The sequence below is a fragment of the Suricata suricatta genome, chromosome 6, assembly GCF_006229205.1.
Source record: "Suricata suricatta isolate VVHF042 chromosome 6, meerkat_22Aug2017_6uvM2_HiC, whole genome shotgun sequence".
In the NCBI taxonomy this organism is placed as follows: Eukaryota; Metazoa; Chordata; class Mammalia; order Carnivora; family Herpestidae; genus Suricata; species Suricata suricatta.
In genome coordinates, this window is record NC_043705.1 from 110,253,666 (window position 1) to 110,274,958 (window position 21,293).

The 21,293-nt window shown below is 36.5% G+C and overlaps 1 long non-coding RNA gene across 1 annotated transcript in view; it reads left to right on the forward strand.

The window, feature by feature from the left end:
• Positions 1-6,944: 6,944 nt before the first annotated feature.
• The window catches only part of LOC115293612, a 61,027-nt gene continuing 46,678 nt past the window's right edge, over positions 6,945-21,293 (forward strand). The window contains exon 1 of the long non-coding RNA XR_003909523.1: positions 6,945-7,011. This is a non-coding gene — a long non-coding RNA (uncharacterized LOC115293612). The remainder of the gene's footprint in view (positions 7,012-21,293) is intronic.

Sequence of the window (21,293 nt, forward strand, 5' to 3'; positions counted from 1 at the left end):
CAATTTGGGCTTTCTTGCTTTTAAAAAAAGTGTTTATTTATTTATTTTGTGTGTGAGAGAGAGAATCCCAACTGTGGAGCCTGACATGGAACTCGATCTCATGACCTGAGCTGAAGTCAAGTGTAGGACGCTTAATTGACTGAGCCACCCTGGCTTCCTACTTTTAACTATGGGCAGGCTTTAGGGCATATCTCCTACTGGGCTTTGGCTCTTGGGCTGTGGACCTTCTGTCTTGTCTTTGATCCTCTCCAGTCTCAGTACCTAGGAGGTTGTATTTGGATTGAATCTTGAAGGACGAATCCACATAATATAAAATAGAAGAGCATTCTGGGATGCCTGAGTGGCTCTGTCCATTGAATGTCTGGTTCTTTTTTTAATATTTTAAAATTTGTTTTGAGAGAGAAAGAATATGAATATGGGAAGGGCAGAGAGAGGAAGAGAGAGAATCCCAAACTGGCTCCATGCTGTCAGTGCAGAGCCTGATGTGGGGCTCGATCTCACAAACCATGAGATTGTGACCTGAGCTGAAATCAAGAGTTGGATGCTTCACTAACTGAGCCACCCAGGTGCCCCTTCAAAGATAAGAAACAGTGGAAGAAGTTGGCACATTCACTATGCTGTGATAGTTTATTTAGATATCAAATCATCTTCAGAGGGACTTGTATGGCTCCATATGCAATTTGATGACTTGAATCTTGGCAGAGCCTATAAAATGGGCTGATATAGGTTGTCTAATGAGCTTTATAGGTGTTATGTTAGTACCATAAGTCTGTCTTTGTCACCTTTGGCACTCTGAACAAGATTACTCACTTTGAAGCTTGCTGTAAGTCACCCATGATTTTTTAATATGTTATCTAGTTCACCTGCCACCTTTGCCACATTTCCTCAGAGCAAGGACTTTAATTTTCAACCTATTTCTAAAAAGTAATCTTGAGAGAACTTCAGGTTTACATTTGCTGCTTCAACTCTACCCTTCTATGAGAATTAATGCCAGATTTTCTGGTCACTTGGAATGGCCTGAAAACCCAACTAAACTCACCTACAGACACTACGCACAAGACTGTTACAGTTGTATGTGGGTGATATCCTTTATTACAAAATATCTCTCAACATTTGATGCCTACTTCTAGAACCATTGATCCACCTAGTTTCTTAGAACAAAATTACAGCAAGTTAATCCATGCCAGTTCTTTAAACAATACTTTTCTTGTAGGAATAGTGCACTTCATCCCCTATTTCTCAGCCTAGTTGCTGAATGATCTCCAAATACCTAATACACTTTAGAGAAATTTTAACAGATATTTCAAATCACTTTGTGTTCTTTAAAGAAGAGGTAAAAGGCCACAACCAAAATACAGTGCATGCCAGTAGAAGTTATGTGTCTGTATTAGAAGAAAAACTTAAAACCCTACAGCAAGAAATAATTGAGAGCACTAGAGATATTATGGTTGGGCATAGAAGGAATATGATAATCATTTTCAAATATCTGAAAGTTGTCATCTGAATGAGGGACTAGACTGATTCTCTATTTTCTCCAGAGAAAGAATTAGACCTAGGGATAGAATTAAAGCCATTTTAGTCAGTATGAGCAAGAAATGTCTAATAGTGTTGTAGAAACACTGAACAAGGTAAGTTGGGAGCTCCCTGTCATTGAAATTATAGTAAATGCTGGATTCAAATTAAGGGGAAGTGAAAAGGGTTAGGGGTGCATCTTTTCTATGAGAGCATATGATTATAAAAAAATGCTACAGATTTTCGGTTAACTTACTCAAAAAATATTTGAGTGTTTTACTCCTGGAATAGTGTGAAATTTTAGGAATACAGAAGTGCATGAGGCATTGTTCTGACTTCAGTAAACTTTCCATCTAGTGGAAGAAACACATAAGTGAGATAGACATATAAGCAAATGCAAGACAGTGTCATCAAATTGTAACTGATGTTTGAGTATCTGTCTCCCCCTCTGGGTTTTAAGCTTCTCAAAGGCAGATAGACATACTCTGTGTTTTGCTCACTGTTGTATCTCCAGCACTTAGAGCAGTGCCTGGCACCTAGTAGGCATGGAATAAATCTTTATTGGCTGAATTTATTGAATAATACAAATATCTATTCTGATTGTGATTAATCTAGTAGGATAAGAAGGAGGGAATGTTTAATATTAGGTAACAAGATGGGAAGTGTGCAGAGAGGAGGTGATTCTCCTCCATCTCTAACCTCAGAGCAGGAGTATGATTTGGCATGAGGAGAAGTTCACAAGAAGACAGGGCATGTTGAATAGCAAGGATATGAAACTGTATTGTACATGCTGAGATTATAAGCAATTTCATATTATTGGATCATATGATTTAGGGCAGTAAGTAGTAGGAGGCAAGTCTGAAAAGGCTGTAGGAGATTGAATCATGAGGTGCCCTTTCATCTATTAAAGACATTTAATGAATGGAGTAGCATGGTCAGATTTTCCTTTTAGGAAGAAAACTCTGGCAGCAATGCAGGGGGAATGGCAAATTGGGTAATATCCAAGTGGAGATATGGAAGGCTGTTGAAATAATCCAGGAGAGAGACAAAGAATGTCTACCAGAGAATAGTGGCAGTGAGGAAAAAGGGATGGATGTAAATTTGAGAGTTTTTTAGGGACATAATTTATGTGACTGTGTGACTGATGGGATATGGGTATGGGTGGAGCTGGTAAGGTGGTTATGGTACAAAGTAAGAGAATAGCAACCATCAAAGTGAGTCATGGCAACATAAGCATATATGGAAATGTATGCGGTGGAGGAATTGGGAACCTGTGGCTAATGAACAGAGAGCCTAGTATTGATTTTGTGGAATAATGGTCTATGCAGGGAACATATATTGTAAAGCGTCTACACATGCCAGTGTAAAAAAGTCACCAAAGGAGAGTGTGTAAAGTAAAATTGGAAGAGAAAGGAGGACAGCATCTGAAGAACATAAATGTTGAGCCAGTTGAAGCTTATCATCAACTAGGATATGGTACTAATATAAGCTTCAGTGGTAAGCAGGTATATCACTAGAATTTGTCATTGAAACATGAGATATAGGGGTGCCTGGGTGGCTCAGCCGGTTAAGTCTCCGACTTCGGCTCAGGTCAGATCTCACGTTCGTGGGTTCGAGCCCCGCATCAGGCTCTGTGCTGACAGCTAGCTCAGAGCCTGGAGCCTGCTTTGGATTCTGTATCTCCCTTTCTCTCTGACCCTCCCCTGCTCATGCTGTCTCTGTTTCCCAAAAATAAATAAAAACCATAAAAAAAAAGAATGTGCTAAATCATATTTTGCTACTTTTTTCAAATTCTCACATTCTGAGTTTAGTACTTACATTGACATATTTTATTTTCCTAGGCCATTCTTTCTCAAGAAGGTCCCTAAAATTTATATTATCACTTTAGGTTGGAGATAATGGAAGTCAGAAACTTTATTAGGAAAGGTCAACTTATTTAATCAGTTTCCACAGGCAAGGAGAGGGATTAAACTTGGGTGTGCCACTAAAATGGATATCATTCGATAATAAGATGCCTCACTGCCAGACTTTGTGAGTTTTCAAAGCTCTGTCTAGTCTACATGGCATTCCTTGCTTGTTTCTAATTCTTACACAAAAACAAACACACAAACAATATGGAAATATACTCATTTATTTTATTCCTCCAATATACATAAGGTTTTTGGTTCTTCATTGGCAGCTAGCTGGTCTCTTAAGACATGGTACTGGACAATATCCAGAAACAAGTTTAGTGTCTGAGGAGGAACATTGTGAAATCAGTAAGAAATATCCTTGTGGATCCAAATGAACAAAATAGTTTTTTTTTTTTTGGTTGGTGGGTGCTCCAGGCAAAAATATTTCAAGGAACCTGAGACTTCTACTTCTCAGTTGACTTGGGGTCAGTTAAATTCATTTCTGCTGAGTCTTGGATCATGATTGGATAGAACTGTTGTTCACTATAAGGCAGTTCACTCATTTCCTTTGACACATGCTCTTGTTTTGCCATGAATACTAAGTGACCTCAACGCATTTTTTTCTAAAATTGTAGCAGCAAGGGACTTGAAAAAAATCAAACTCATGAGACAGTTATCTCTCTTGGCTTCTGAAAAAGCTGCTTCTTAACTGCCCCAAGAAAGATAAAATGATGTTTCTGACCCTATTTCTTAGGAATGATAAATGGATAGCTTCAGCAATAAATGCAAGAATAGATACTGGCTAAGAATGCTTTCAGAGTTTTATTTTTACCTTATATGTTTATCATGGACTCAACCAATTAAAAGCTGAAACAAACTAGAGCTTAAGATATCATTTTAAAAAATATTACAAGGGGGAAGGGGAAAAAGAGGTGGTGGTGATGGAGGAGGGCACTTGTGGGGAGGAGTACTGGATGTTGTATGGAAACTAATTTGACAATAAACTAGTTAAAAAAAAAAGAAAAAATATTGCAAGGATTTAAAATATAAATCACTAAAGACCTCATATAACTTTGAACCTTTCACCCCCTCCCCCAGGTTCCATGTAAACAAAGTATGTTTCTTGCATTATACCATTAACTATGCCAGGTTATCAATTTTTCTCCTGAACAAAGTTTGGATGCTTTCCTTACAATTTCCTTGTAATATAATTATGATATTTTGAAGGAAATAAAAAGTCATAAGGAAATATTTTTTAAAAATTACTGGCAAAGTTATCAGCTTAATTCTGGAAGGAATCAGGTTTGGAACTTAAGGGACAGAAACGATAGAACTATCTCTCTTATTGGGTCATCTAGAGAGAGACAGCAACTTTATTTTCTGCCAAAGGCAAACAAAATCTTCCATCTCTAAAAAATCATTAAGTAAAAGTTCTTAATATGGAGTGGTGATGGCAGAAAGGTTTTAGAATTTTTTTTGTTTATTTCTATGTTGGTTTATACCTCACATTTTTTTCTAAAAATGATTAAAAGCCACTAAAAGAATATGCTTGAAAGATTCAGAAGGTTTGTTACTGAAGAGATCAAAGTATGTTACTTAGGAGTTGCGGTTCTAAAGTAGATATGAACGTTTTTAATGGGATACTTTGAAGGGCACTTTCCTATATCCAGGTAATTACGTTTCTGTGTGTCTGATGTGTCATCTGTCTACCATATACCTGTTGGTCTATGTATCATCTGTCTATCTACATGTCTGTCTACTTTGGTGTTTAACCAATAAATTCATGTTTATTGATTCTGTTCTTTGCACAGTTTTAAGTACTGGGGACCAAAGAAAGATTGAGACAGGCTTTCATCCATTGTATGAGGGAGATGAGTTGAGTAGTCTTAATTTTGCAGAGAAATTGGATAAATTATTATTTATGGTCAAAGAGAAAATTGTCCTTGTACTCTTCAGATGTTTAATTGTATCCCTAGATCAGTGTTTCCCAAACTTGGCTAGCCATCAAATCATCAGAGGCATCTGTAAAACATTAGGATTTCCAACCTCTTCATTGGATCTTTATTTTTTAATTTTAATTTTAATTTAAAAAAATTTTTTTAAATGTTTTTAATTTATTTTTGAGAGACAGAGAGAGACAGTGTGAGCAGGGAGGGTCACAGAGAGAGGGAGACACAGAATCTGAAGCAGGCTTCAGGCTCTGAGCTAGCTGTCAGCACAGAGCCCAACGTGGGGCCCGAGCCCACAAACTGTGAGATCATGACCCAAGCTGAAGCCGGATATTTAACCAACTGAGCCACCCAGGCACCCCTTCATTGGATCTTTAATCTAGTGGGCTTGGGTGGTGGTGGGGATGCGAATCTAGTTTTAATAAGGAGCCACATGATTTGTACACTTAGTGAAGTGCAAAAAACATGGTACAGAAGTGTGACCTCTGCCTGGGTAGGGACCACATCTTGTTTACCTTGGCATTCAGTGCTTGGCATAGTGCTGAGCACATAAGAGGTACCTAATAAATCTTTATTAAACAGAATAGTACACATCTGCACAAAAAGCCTTTCTGGAAGGACTCATTGTTTAGTTCTAACTTCATGGCTGTCTGTGCTCTTAATCTCTTGATGCCTTTCCCACATGGTATAAACACTTCTCTGTTCACCATGTCTTATAAGCTTCATGTCCTCTGGATCAATAGCATCAGTCTGAATAGAAAATGAATGACCTAGAAAGATATTACTCAGTGTCTTTAGGCCATCAGCTGGAGGATTGTTATGTAGCAAATCAGTGTTTATAGAGCTGGGTGTAGATCCATATTAATAATATTATAATTTGTGTTTATGTAATATCTTTTCTCTGAGGACTGAAATCCTTCTTCAGACATTATTTAGCTAGTACAATCTATTCATCCCTCTATAGGTGTGTATGTTGTCTTAAGGATGCCTTACACATGAGTCTAGTTGATTGGACCACCAAGAATTTAGTGGCAATGATTCTTCCACCTGGCTGCTGGGCCTCCGGGTGCTTGAAAAAGGTGTGTCCCAACAAGCAAAGGCATCTCCCTTTCAGACGGGCAATAGTTTGACACTTACTTTATAATAGGTGTTACCTTAGCTGGAGGGGTGAAACAGGGCTGGGGCAGGCCAAGGGAGGGGTATCTTGGGAAAGGGGATGTGGTCAGTGATAGAGGTTTGTGACAGACTGGCCTGAATCTCAGATGGGTGGACAGGAAGAATCTGACCCAACAGGTTAAAAATGACAAAAATGAAAGTGAAATTGAAGATTGGCATGCTGAAGAGATTTCCCTGAGGTCACTGACTAGTTGACATACCATGGATAATACTGAACTCTGACCTAAAATCCAGTCACCAGACCACATCCTGTAGAGGAAATACTCAATGTCCTCAAAGGTCTGATCAGTAAACTTGGCTGGGATCTGATTTGACATATCTCTGTGTTGTCTGGGCAAGGTTAATTGAAAGTTTGTTCTCTGAGAAGGTTTTTTTTTTCTTTTTTCTTTTTTCCCTATTGAGCCTAGATTGTAGGAGGAAAATTCCTGGAGTTATTCAACCCATTGTTTCTGGGAACACATAAGTGAAAGAACATGTCTAAGGTAAGATAAATTTCCATAGAAAATTATCAAGCACATAGGCCTTTCCTGATAAGGCATGTATTTCTATACTGTTGGTTAGTACCCGATACCAGCTAGCATCAGATATTACATCAAATTTCTCTTAATTTGTAGATTGACTTTTGCATATTCGGAGATGACAAGTATGAATCACAGGTATTCAGCCATCTAACAAGTTCCCAGTATTTGCCAATCACTGTAGTAACTTGAAATTTTCCCAGTTGGCTTATAGCCAGTGGGCCCTGTAGGTAATATAAGATGCTTATGGAAGCATAGTGTGCATATTACTTCCAGGATATTTTAACCCCAGGGGTAGTAAATGTTTTACATAGTGAACACTAACGATATGTCTTGTCTACTCCCCTACAACTTCAGCCTTCTCCCAGGTATAAATCTTACTCAGTATCTTCATTTAACTCATTAACTCATTAACTCTATAAAGGCTGTGGCTGATGGGGTGAGAATTAGCTTTTTCAGAGAGTGAATACATAGTCACTCTATCCAGAAACAAATCTAAGAACACAATTATTAAAGAGGGTGAGGAATTTTCTAGAATGGAAAATGGGAAGTCTCACTGTCAGTACGAAGGAAGAGTCACATGTTGCATGTGGCAGAGTGACAATCCCATCTGTCATTTTTGACTCATTATGTGATATTGTATAAGCTCTTTTACTCCTCTCCGTGGTCTCTGATAAACCTTAGGAAAAGTCTATCTTGGAGTACAGTGAAGCTACATTTGTTAACTGTCTTTAAGAGGAGGGAATTTATTCCTCATCATAACTCTAGGATAAATATTTTCACATCCATTTTGCTACAAAAACTAAGCCTGAGCGAGGTTGGATAATTTTCTGATAAGATTACACAGTTATCAAGAGGCAGACTTGAACCCATGTCTGCCTAGCTTCAGAACCCAAGAAGGTAATGGGAGGTTGGGGAAATAGGTGAGTTAAAGACTGTAGTTTTTTGGCTTAGTTTCATAACCAAGTGTGTGGACTTCATGGAATTTTATTCTTTTCCAGTATCTATCCCTATCTACACACTGCCAGCTCTCATTTTATTCCCCCATAAATGTGAGAGCCCTATTGACAGCCCTGGTACTAGAGTTTCAACCACAACGAGAGACCCAATAACATCAAGGAAAACTCACAGCAGCCATATTCAGTTACAGAATACAGAGACTAACAGGTTTGACACAGAGGATATTCTCCAAAAATGAAGGTTTAGGTAAATGCCCGGCTCTGCCTTGCATTTTTGTCTCCTAACTTCCTAGCTCTGAGAGTTGTTCTGTCTCTCTAAAGCCTTTAGAGAAACCCTAGGCTCTGCCTCCGTGGAGTAAAGCAGTGGTTTAATGCAGTGGTAATCGAAGGACAACCAGGGTTTCCTTTTAAAATTTTACCTAAACTTTTGGAACCTAGTATAAACTGCTCTAAAATTTAAGGTTTCATTTTTGAAGAAAGTGAAGGAATATATGACCTGAAAATATAAACTTTATAAAAAAGATCAGAGCTAACTGTATAAGTTAGCTTCTCTGAATAAAAGAATATTTTTTTTCACTTTATTTAGGATGTTTTAGATAGGATTTAATTTTCAAAAATGTGTTTTCCACATAGCTTTCATGGGCCATACTTTCCTTTATACAGCATCTCGCAGTGGCAATGTTCTATGTATCTGTCAGAAGATTTATGTTTTTGTCTTGGCTCTCCTATTAATTAGCTATGTGTCCTTGAGCAAGTTACCTAACCTTTCTGAATGTCATGGTCATTATTTGTAAATGGGGATATTGGGGTCTTTGAGATCTTATGGTCTCTGCCAGTTTTTAAATTCTGTGTCTTAATTTTTTCAGTTTCTGGTTATAAAAAATCCCTAGGCACAGTTTTCCTATAGAATTATATAACATACTATTACTCCTAATAATTCCTTGTTAATTGTTTTCTAGAACGCTGTGGTATGAATTCATTAGTCACTAGGAAGGGCTCAGGAAAGACAGCCTTACATATACATTTTTATTTAAGGGGAAAATAATGTGATTCCACATATTTTATGAAGAATCAAGTGCTGTACTTTTTGTTAAGTTCTTTTATGCACCTAGAGAGATAGGAATACATGGGCTGTGGGAAGCTGGGGGTAACTTTAATTTTATTCAGGAATGAACATTTTATTTCCCAATATTTTAATGTTGGAATTTTAATCATGTCTTTGTTCTCTTCTTCTTTCCTTTCTGGCCAAATAAGAATGCATGTTGTTTTACATAGCAAGGGTGTTGATGGCGTCTGAAAGGAAAACAATCTGATTTTTGAGCAGATTGTTTTTTATGGATCAGCACTTTTGTGTCTATAACAGACCGTGACTGATTAAGACAAATGGTTGTTGGATGACTTGAAGGAAGGAGAGGTTCATTCAGTGAGTGACTAGAGAGGATAATAATTCTGGATTTGAGAGCTGCCAGGCATCTCTGGCCATTGAACACGAATTCTAGCGATAGACATCGAGGCTTGGCAAAATCAGGTCTCATTTGGAAAACGTTTTACACTGTGACATGTCTGATTCTCAGCTGAAAAGAAAGAATACTGATGATAGCCTAATTAAAGATATCTTTGATAAGACTAAAGAGACATGATAACTAAATGCCAGGCATGATCTTGGAGTGAATTCTGATCTGACAAAAAAATTATAAAGAAAACCACTGGGACAAATGTCAAATCTGAATTATTAACTGTGGAATCGAAAATAAAATTATGAATTTCCAGATTTTAGTTATTATGCTGTGGTTATTGTCAGAGAATGCTTTTGTTCTTAGGAAGTACACAGGGAAGTGTTTAGGAGGAAAAGATTATCATCTATGTAACTTATTCTTAAATAATTTATAAAAATAATATACACACATATAGATACATATATATATGTCATATATGTCACATATATAATATATATACACACACACAACTTTGCTTGCAAGTTTTTGTAAGTTTGAAAATAAAAAGTTACCAAAGGAATAAAAAAGATAAAAGACTGCCTGATTTTGCAGAACTGGGGCAGGGGTATTTGAATAAGTCCATCACATTCCCTTTGGCTGGGACTGGCAAGCTGGTGAACTTCTAAACTAGAAATTCAAGGATTTAGCTGAAAATAAAAGCCTTAAGCTTATTGGTACCATGAAACCATAAGCCTCACTTTCTCTCCTTACTCAATCAACATCACAACCTGTTCTTTTGTATCATTATCCTTTGTCCTAAATCAGTCTGGGTAAAAGCTTGAGTTAATCAGTTCCACTCCTTCAGAAAGTCTTTCTAATACCTTGACCTAAGTCAGAAGAAATATGTGTAAAATCTCCCCAGGAATTGGGGGACAACTTCAATATTTTTCAAGCTAGTGGGCCTTTTTTTATTGTAAACTAAGGGCTGTAGATTGTATTTCACTTCCCTTCTAGTCTGGCTTAGTCTTCTCCCTTTTCTCACTTGTTGCTGCTGCAACAAAAATACTGCACAATTAATACTGTCTAGCAGTATACTGTATATCAATCTGCTGCTCTATTTAGGATCAAATTTAAATGGACACATCTAATTCTGTTTTCCCTAAGACTAATCCAAGTTGTAGGGGGAAGGCATTGATGGGCTAATAGAAGGAAGGCAACATGGTAGAGTCTTTTTTTTTAATGGGAGTATTTGTTTTTACATGTGGATTTTCATTACTTCTGGAGTATTAATATAATGCTGAAGATGCTAGTCTTGTATTTGCAATTCTCACCCAAAGAGCTACTTTTGATCTCATTAGAGTCTTGTGGAATAAAAGTCTTCTCTTGCTACTTCATGGCTGTAAAAGCATATCTGATTTGGGGGCTTCATATAAGCTGCCTATGAAGTAGAAGCTGCTTTGAAGGAGTCTGGTCAGTTGTAACATTCCTGAAGGAGCAAGATGTTCAGAGGGTGCGATTTTTTTTTTTTAAACAAAAATCCACATCGGAGTCGTGAGGCTGAAGGAGGTTAGAAGGATACTTTTGCCTTCAGGGCGTTCCATCTCAGCCTCCGGGTACTAGTCTGGGCAGGTAACTAGTCTGAGCAGTCTACGCTTTAGTTGACACCTTCAGGATGAACAGACAGGGAGAAACTTGTAGTCATTTTTCTTGGCAGAAGCCACAACCCAGCCCAAGTTAATTATGTCTGAGAAGAAGAATAGTGTCTGGGCACCTGCAATTTTCAATTTGGTATCTAATTTTCCAGCGCCAAGTATTATATCAAGCCATTCAGATGTATCTTCACAAAGTTTCTTTCTGGTTTCACATCAGACAATGGGAACACTGAGTTTAGAAATTTCTATGTAATTGTTGCTGTTTACTGAGAGCTTCATATGTGCCAGAGCTGATTAAATGCTGTACATGCTTCCTGTCATTTAATCTTCATATCAAACCCTATGAAAGAGGTCTGATGACTGCTCCCACTTAGTAGTTGAGAAAACTGGGGCTTAGATAAAATCTTGCCCCAAATCACATGACTAAATAATGCAAAACTGGTGCTTGAAATCAAGTCTCCAGACTGAGACAACCAAAGATTTGTATAAAGTTCTGTCTAGGAATAAATATCTTTTAACTTTCCTATGACTTAGAGAGTGAGCATTATTGGTTCTGATTTCATAGCCAACTCTGACTGAGGGATATTTGCCCAAAACTATAGATTTGTAGGGTTTAACCCAGAATTGTTATTCTTAAGCTATTTAAATCTATTCCTTTTCATAATAATAAACATTACTGATAAGATATTATTTTTGGAAAGACGCTGAATGAAGGATTAGAGAAGGCTGAGCAAATTACATTCAAAAGTATTTAACTTGCCTCTTTACTGACTTCTTCCTCACAAACTATAAATAAGCAAGCTTCTCATCTAAAACCAAACAAAACAACACAAGAAAGCAGATAATAGTTACCTCTCCTAATCCTGCATCCTCCTCTATTCATAATCCTACTTATGTCATTTTTCTTTACAGTCAAATTTCTTGGAAAAAATGCCTGCAATTATAGTTTCCATTCCGCACCCCCCCCCTTATTGGCATCCTGCTCATTCTTAAACCTACTGCAATCTGTCTCTTACACATATCTCCCCACTGCACTAAAACTTGTCTGGAAAGGTCATCAGTTTACCCAATATCAAGTCAGTGGATCCTTCTTTCCACCAACATTTTATTACAAAATTGTCCATCATTCAGAAAGGTTGAAACAGCTATACAGTGAATACCCCTGTGCTTAAAACCTAAATTTTACAATTAATAATTTACTGTTTTTTATGTCTGTCTATCCCTCTCTTTATCCATCAATCCATCTAATTCAAAGTAAATTGCATATTTCAGTTTACTTCACTCCTAAGCACTTCAGTAAGTATATTATTGACTAAAGGTTAATGCATTATTTTTAATATTCTTTTTTCCTGACCTTAATTTGACATTGTACCTTATCACATCTTTCTGTTGAAACTCCCAAATCCAGTCTTAACCTCTCCTGATCCTATTATCCAATTACCTAATGAACAGTTAGATGAGAGTCTTCTTATAATTCTGTTTTCCTTGTCACTTTTTCTTCTTTACATCTAATATTCTTTTCCCTTTCAATATATCTTCTGTCCCTTTCTCTTTTGCCTACTCCTTAAACATTGGTTGTTCGATCTCTCTAATTTTGGCTATATTCTCTTGTATCTCTGTGATTTTCTGATATCTTAGGTTTGATTTCCCAAGAAACAGATGGTAAGATGGAGATTTACATCTAAGAAGTTTTTCTGGGAGTGCTCTAAAGGGCAACACAGTGTGCAGGAAGCAGTATTCTGTTATTACTGAGGTCACACTTGATTTCAAGAAAAGTCCTGGAATTTGGGTAGCTCTTCAGAACTATCCCAAATCAGGGCAAGATGCTTAAACCTTTTACTCTTACATCAAATAGTGATTGGAGATCCAATGCCTACCTTGGGCTTTTTTGCTGAAGCCTCTGTGGTGTTCCGCTAAACTAAAACCCAGACTTTGGGAAATCACTGCTTTGAATTGTTATCTCCTAATGCTTACCTTGGTTAGAGACTGCACTATCTCTTAGTATTATTGTTTGTTCAAGAAAACTTGTGTGAGTGTGTGTGTCCATGTGTATTTGCACACATATGTGTCAATTCAAAGTTACCACTGAGAAACTAAGGGATTTGAGAAGAAGACATACCATCTTTGTTACTCACTAGCAAAGAGGCCCTAAAGTGTACTCAGACTGGGAAATGGGTATGTCACATATAGTATTATAGCTCCAGGGGCTGTCTTATCTTATAACTAAACATATTACTATCCCATTCAAATAATCTGTCTTCCCCAATTATTTTATAAGACAAGCTCAGAGTCTTGAATTTTATATTTTACTTCCCCTCATTTTTATCCTTACCGATTTCTTGTTTAGTTTTTCTATCAATTATTGAGAGTATGTTGAAGTCTCTGACTATATAATTATGGATTATCTATTTCTCCTTTTAAGTTCTATTGCTTTTTGCTTCATTTATTTTTAGCATTATTTTGGGGGCACCTGGGTGGTTTAGTCAGTTGGATGTCCGGCTTTGGCTCAGGTCATGATCTCACAGTTCATGGGTTCGAGCCCCGTGTCAGGCTCTGCGCTGACAGCTAGCTCAGAGCCTGTAGCCTGCTTTGGATTCTGTGTCTCCCTCTCTCTCTGACCCTCCCCTGCTCATGCAATGTCTCTCTCTCTCAAAAATAAATTTAGAAAAATATTATTTTAAGGTGCTTATACATTCATAATTATTATGTCCTTTTGACTCCTCTATCATCACTAAATGTTCCTCTTTATCCTTAATAATATTTGTTGTTCTGAAATTTATTGTCTGATATTAGTATAACCATAGAAGTTTTTGTAGGCTTAGTGTTTTTGTAATATATGTTTTTCCATCCTTTTACTTTTAATCTATTTGAGCCTGTTATTTAATGTGAGTTTTTTGGAAACAGCATATCCTTGCTATATTTTCCAATCTGATGATCTCTGCCTCCATTAATGACAATGTTTAGGCCATTTACACTTAATGTGATTGTTGTATAGTTCTATTTAAATCTATCATCTTGCTATTTGTTTTCTATTTGTCCTACATGTCCTTTGTTCCCCCTTTTTTCTGGTTTTCTTTTGGATGAATTGAGTATTTTGTATGATTGCATTTTCTTTATTACTGGTCTGTGGTAATAATTCCTTGTTTCATACTTTGGCAGTTGAAGTAGGATTTATAGTACACATCTTTAATTTATCACAGTTTATCTTCAGATAATATTATATTACTTCATTTTAATATAAGACTCTTACAGCAATATTCGTTTTCACTTCCCATTCTTTATGGTATTTTGTATATAAGCCCTACAATACAATGTTATTATTATTATTTTACACAGTTATTTAATTTCAAAAAGAGATAAAAAAAACTTCTTTATATTTACTTACACATTTAGTATTCTTAGTGCTCTTTATTCCTTTGTGTAAATCCAAATTTCCATCTGGTATCATTTTCCTTCTGCCTGAAGAACTTCCTGTAGTGCAGCTCTGTTGGTGATAAATTCTCTCAGCTTTTGTTTGTCCCAACAATCTTTATTTTGCCTTTATTTTTGAAAAATATTTTCACTGGATGTAGAATTCTAGGTTGACAGTTGTTTTCTTTCATCACTTTAAAGATGTCATATCATGAAAAGCAAGTCCTGGAGTTCTGTGTTACACAGCCTGCATCACCATATGTGGCAATCCCATGTCCCAATTCAGACACACTTCAGGGCCTCTGCTAGTGTGATAAAGATATGTTTTCCTCCCCCACTCCCACAATTCTTCTTAAATCTTAGTTTTCTACTGGTAGCTTTGGACACACCTCCCCCCACATTTTCTTGATCAAATTGTAATTCTCAGAGATAACACTGTCTAATTCCCTACTACAACAGAGAAAGATTTTTTTTTTCAAGTCAATGTTGTCTGCCTGCAGCATTTCATGTCATCATGCAGGGAACATTCAATTCCCCCTTTCTGATATTTGGATTCTATGCTGTGTCTTGCCTTGCATAATATATTGGATTAAGAGTATGAATAGATAACAGGTTATCTTCTAATGTCCTTCTTTCCTTATTCAAAGAATTAGCAGGAGTTTTGGAATAATAGTTTTTCCTTAGACTGGGTCACTTCAAGTTTTTAATCTGCTCCCAATTCAGAGAAGACGTGGCTATGTGTATGTTTTTCACTTTCAATTATATTTGTATGATATTGTTCCTCTTTCTGTAGAGCTGATTATTCTTTCCTTTGGGATCTCATTTTATCCTGAAGATCAACCATAACACCTGTAACACTTCACTGCATTTGTTTAGTTATGCATCACTTTTTATTCTATGTATCTTTAGAAGAGAAAAATGTGTTATTTTTGTTTCCATCTCATGCATTGCATAATGCATGAGACATAATCCTCAAGAAATATTTGTTGGTTGAATGAATGAATGAATGAATGAAGTCCTATGTAATTATATTGGTGCTGTTGCCTGAACTCTGATATTAATCAAGGATATATGATGGTCAGTTTTGTTCAAAGCATTTTGATTTTAGCACTGTCAGCATGATTTTGTAACATGCCTAGACAGTCTATTTTGTGAATTCAATAGGAAGATTACTGCAAGGAGTAAGATTGGTAAAATAAATCTGTGATGTCTGGGAAAGTCTTTCAACATAAAACACTTGAAGAAATCAGCTGGTAGTTGTTTTTTTGAGGATTTCTGCTATAGAAAAAATATGAAAGATCTAGTAGGAACTGGATGGAGAAATGGTTTGAAGTGGTTAAATTCTTTAATGCATGAGATCAAGACATGACATGAAAATGTACAAAAAGGGATTGGAAACATGGCAATGGTGTAGATCCTTTGAGAATTCAAGCCTGTTCATTTAGACCTCTCCAGATTGGCTCCAGAGGAGTCAGGAAATTAGGGTAAAAGAGTATTTGCTATCTCCTCTTTGTTATTGCCTGGAGTCCAAGTGAAATGCTTTGGTAGAACCCTAGAGACTAGTAGTTTGTCCAATCTAAATATGTTGTATTGAAACTTACCCTTAGGAATGAACAGTAGCCCACTAGTTCTTGATGCAGCCCACAGAAAATTTAATTTGTTTATTTTATAAGCCGGTCAAATATCCATCCACAATTTCCAGAGTTAACATTACAGAAGCAACTCAGTAGAACACATGTATATGAAACTATTTGGGAAAAAAGAAAACAGAACATTACTCTATGCATATTATCAATGGACTTCTGGGAGGACATTTATTGGAGGTAAACAAGGATGTTCAAAATTTTGTGTAATTTAGTTTGGAGCTATTTGTACTAAGAGAAGCTTGATAAGGATTACAAACTATGGAATCAGACTTAACTTTATTTTTAGAGAAGAATCTTGCATGTTAAGAGGACAACAAAATTAACACTATTCTGTCTACTCTGGGTCACCATCTGTTCTGCAGATTTGGCTGTCAGTTGAGTGGTTGCATTTTATAGTCATAGATGTGAGAAAACATAGTCATGACTTATTATGATTATACATACAGTCTATGTAAATTCACATATGTATGTTTAAACACCAGTATAGATGCCCTTATATGGTCCTCCTGATAAACTGCTATAGTTCTAACAAAAGCTAGGTCTAGGAGGATGTTTGTTATTTCCTCCATCAAGTGGCTGAAATTCATAAGTCATTTGTAAACTAGTTGAAGCTAGAACCATAAACTCAGAAACTTTTAGTGTGTGTTTTAATTTGATGACCCTAACTTTTGATGTATGTGCTTTGGTGTGTTATATTTTACTGCTATGTGCAAACAAGTCGAACTGTATTTAATATAGTTCTGGGACATGTGTAGCTGATAGACTTTTTCAAATATGATTTATAGGGCAGTAGTGGCCTCTTTAGCGTGTGGGATAAGATCTGAGCCTTTAACTGAGAGATCTCAGTGATGCTTCCCAGTGTGTCCTGTCTTGGAGCCTTGCAGTTGTGCTCCCATTTGTAACTGTGGATCTTCGAAATGGAGCACAGATCATGCTCAAATAGGAATTTTTCAATTATATTTTAAAACGTTTTGAGCCCACAAATTCAGTTCTCCTAATACCTGTTTATAAGAGACTAAATTACATGCCCTTGACCTTCTTGAAAAATTTCCATAGTGATTTAAAATGTGTTTTCTGGGGTTAGAAAGCTTGACTTTATGAGCCTGGACTGCTATTTTTAAGATCTTTATCTTCTTATTGGTGATTGTGACTATTAATGACATCTAAATCATAAGGTTAGTTTGACGGGCATGTGAAGTGCCTCTCACAGTGCTTGGTACCTGATAAGTACTCAGTAAACATAAGCTATCTTATAATTAAAACAATTATTATTATAGTTCTATTACAAGAAGAGCTTAAGCAGTATCTATCATCTATTTACTCTCTGAAAAAGTAGTCAGGTCTGTTAAAGTACTGGTAAGTGTCTAGCTTCATGGAAAATTGGTAAATGTAAATTGCAGTGTTACGTGCATCACAGATACAGAATGTGAAGCCAAATATGGCCATAAATTTCACTAGGCCATTTTTTTTAAGCATAATGATATGAGAAAGTTAAATAAAGAGCACTATGAAATCACCAGTATTTTAATATCACATTAGCAATTACATGGGATTATCCAAGAGTGATTTCCAAATGACTTATTCTATAACCCAAACCAGTGTGTTCTGTACACACATAAACAAGCATGCACTTGCACGTGAACATTGATTTAGGAACAAAGACTCCCTGAGGGAGTTTCAAAAGCTCTGCTATGTCCCTGCGTGCTAGTCTATATTTTACCTCTATTTCTGAGTCAGAAGAAATGTGTGTAGATTCATATTAAGTCCAATACCTCCCCTGTTAGCCCATGAAGCCATAACTGACTTATGAGGGTGGTATGAATTACTGATCCTAGGTCTGGAACATGTCATTTTCACAAAGTTAATTCCTAATGCAATCATCAGGCTGATGGCAATATAAGAACAGTTGGGGCATGAAACCACAGTAGATTGTCAGGATTATCTAGCATATCGTAGATCAGAAGCTTAGGTATGACTTCTGTTCTTTGTGGGAGCACTATTGTTCTATAGGCTGGGCAACAGGCATTGAGTTGGGGGCCTAATCTAACTGTTTCTTTGTCACTAACCTGTGGTGTGGTCTGTAGCTAGTCACTTGGTTTCTTTGCATACTATGTAGATGAATGAACATACACTCAGAGGCCTGTGCATATGGTTGCAAATAGTCTTAAGAAAAAACATTAAAGCAAGCTAGGGAGACTTATTCCAAAGTCTTCAAGTATAAGGGCCAAACCAACAAACCATTCCAGTAAGGAGCAAAGGTGATCCAGCCCCACTTTGCCTGGTAAATGTTGTGGGAGGATGACAGTAAAACGGTTGTTCAACCCTCTTTATACCATGGAGTGTCGTTCTTCAGGTTTATCCAGTTGTTATAAATCCTATGGTCTTTTTCAGTGGCTCTCATTTTGGTCAGGGCATTGAGGAATAATGGGAATCAGCATAATACACTGGTAGAAAAGTAGGGCTTTGGAGACTTTGGAGACAGGTGGTCAAGTGTTTGAGTCTCAGTTCTGCCATATACCATTGCTTGACTTTGGGCAAGTCACTTAACCTTTTTAAAACTGTTTGCTAATCTATAAAATGGGAAAAATAATAGAACCTTCCTCATGGTGTGGTTATGTGGATCATAGAAAATACTTGGTATATTGCTTAGCTTGTAGTTAGCCGTTAAAAAGTGTAAGGTGATGCTATTGTTATGCATTCAAATGGATGAGGTAGTTACCATTTTAGATTATGAAACTATAGTTCATATTTTATAGGTATTAATAACAAGGAGATTCTTAGGTTTATCTGTGGGAGGATTCCATGAGCCCAGGAAAACAGGGTGAGACTTTGATAATAGTGATGATCAGTTAATTTCAGCATTATGAAGTATGAGAAATCTCGGATCCTGGAAGAGTTTAATAATATTTATTTCCAAAGGATGCTGTAAAATGTAAATAGGATAAGGGAAATACAATGCTAAGCATTGGTATGTAGTAAACACTCAAGGATAACATTTTTTCTTCTTTTATTTCTTGGATATAGTTGCCTTGGACCTGCAGCTTGAATTTTCCTCAAGGTTGCCTGGAGCCACTGAAGGATCTGGCTCTATTTCAGGTGCTCCCAGTAGGTGCCTGGGTCCAAGGTGGGGTCCACCTAGAGAGCTCCTGGGATATTGGATTGGTTACAAGATGGCTTCAAAAGAGAGGGATCCTATAAGCAGGAGGCAGAATGATTTCAAGAAAGAGCCTAAGTAAGAGTACTCAGAAATGTTGCCTTTTAATCTTAGTTCCACCACTTATTGACCTTGTTACCTGAGTGATTTACTAATAATCTCCTAAATTTTGTTTTTTCCTCCTTATGATGGAAGAAATACTGGGGTGCTTGCATGGCTCAGTCAGTTAAATGTCTGACTTTGGCTCAAATCATGATCTCATGGTTTGTGGGTTCAAGCCTTGTGTCAGGCTCTGTGCTGACAGCTCAGAACCTGGAGCCTGCTTCGGATTCTGTGTCTCCCTCTCTCTCTGCTCCTCCTTTGCTCACACTGTGTCTATCTCTTTCAAAAGTAAATAAACATTAGAAAAAGTTTAAGATGGGAGAAATATTCTATGCCATAGCATCTATGGTGATAGTATAGATACCAAATGTGAAAGGTGACTGAGAATGCTCTGAAAATGGGAAAGCATATAAATAAATGAAAGGTAGGAAGTAAATATGTTAAAATAAATATGGAGTCTCTCAAGTAGGACAAAGCTAGCTCTTGATCAACTTGATGAAGTGGTCATGGATAATGTCAAATTCAAGTTAATTCCTCCTGAAACTTCTGCCTGCATTTCTCACATGGGTTTAAGCTTGAGAAAGTAGCTCAGCTCAAATGCTAGACTCCTCCAAAGTCTCCTTTGACCTCTGCCCCCATCCCCTCAATGATGGAATTAATAGCTAAGATTTCCAAACATCTTTAATCCCTTATCCATATTAGCACCATTCAATAGAAATATAATTTGAGCCATATATATATATATATATATATATATATTTACATTTTATGGCAGCCACATTAAAAAGTTAAAAAAAACAAGTTTGAGTAATTTTAATTTTACTTAATTAAATAATTAAATGATTTATTTAGTTTTAATGTTTTATTAAAACATTTTATTTATGCCAAATATTATAATTTCAACATGTACTCAATATGTAACATTTTAATGAAATATTTTTCACTTTTTTCATATTGTACTTGAAATCCAGTCTGTACTTTACATTTACTGTATAAGCCAAATTTTAAGTGCTCAATGGCCACAGGTCACCAGCAGCTACCATAAAGGTCAGAACAGGTATCTACCTTTCATGTGGTATTGAGATGTGCCTTGTATTTGAAGTATGTACGTAAATGCTACAGATGTGTTATTAGGCTGTGTGGACTTCCCAAGGACAGGATTCCTGTATGATTGGTCTTTGTTTCCTCCATGATGTACAACACTTCATTTTGCATATAGTAGGTACTCATTCAGTGGATTGAATAAATTAATATATTAATAAAGGAACAAGTGGATGAATGAATAAAATAAATGGAAACCCTGAAGAACTAGTTTTTTTTCTTTTAATCTGGGAAATACAACTTTAATCAATATAATCATATGCTCTCTTAGTGTTGGGCTTCTACTAATCAGTGCAACCAGTATTTACCCAGTACCTGCTGTAAGTAAGGCATGTGCTAAGTGCTGCAGGATCTATCATGTTGAATAAAGGTACTGTTCTAAATGACCTTAGTTGCCATGGTCACCTAAGTTATGGATAAATTAGTGTTCTGTGTAGCATCTTTGAAAAGGGAGACATAGTTCATCATGCTATTCAACAATCTAGAATTTTGCATGCCTAATGAGGTACATGAATTTGCCTAGAAATTTGCCATTTTAACTATGCCAAATAACTTTCATAAAAGATGTGCTTTCCCCCACCCCAATCCTGCTATTTTAGAGGCAAACAAGATGAGAGAGTATTTTAAGTTCACATTACTAACTTGCAATAAGTTATCCCTGAGGAACTTAAGAACTTAATATTATTTTGGGCTTCAGAGGGAAAAACTGACACTAAGTGCTATAAATATATCAAAATTTAATCCAGTTTAATGGGATGGGCACATAAATTTCCTTGGGGGAGTTC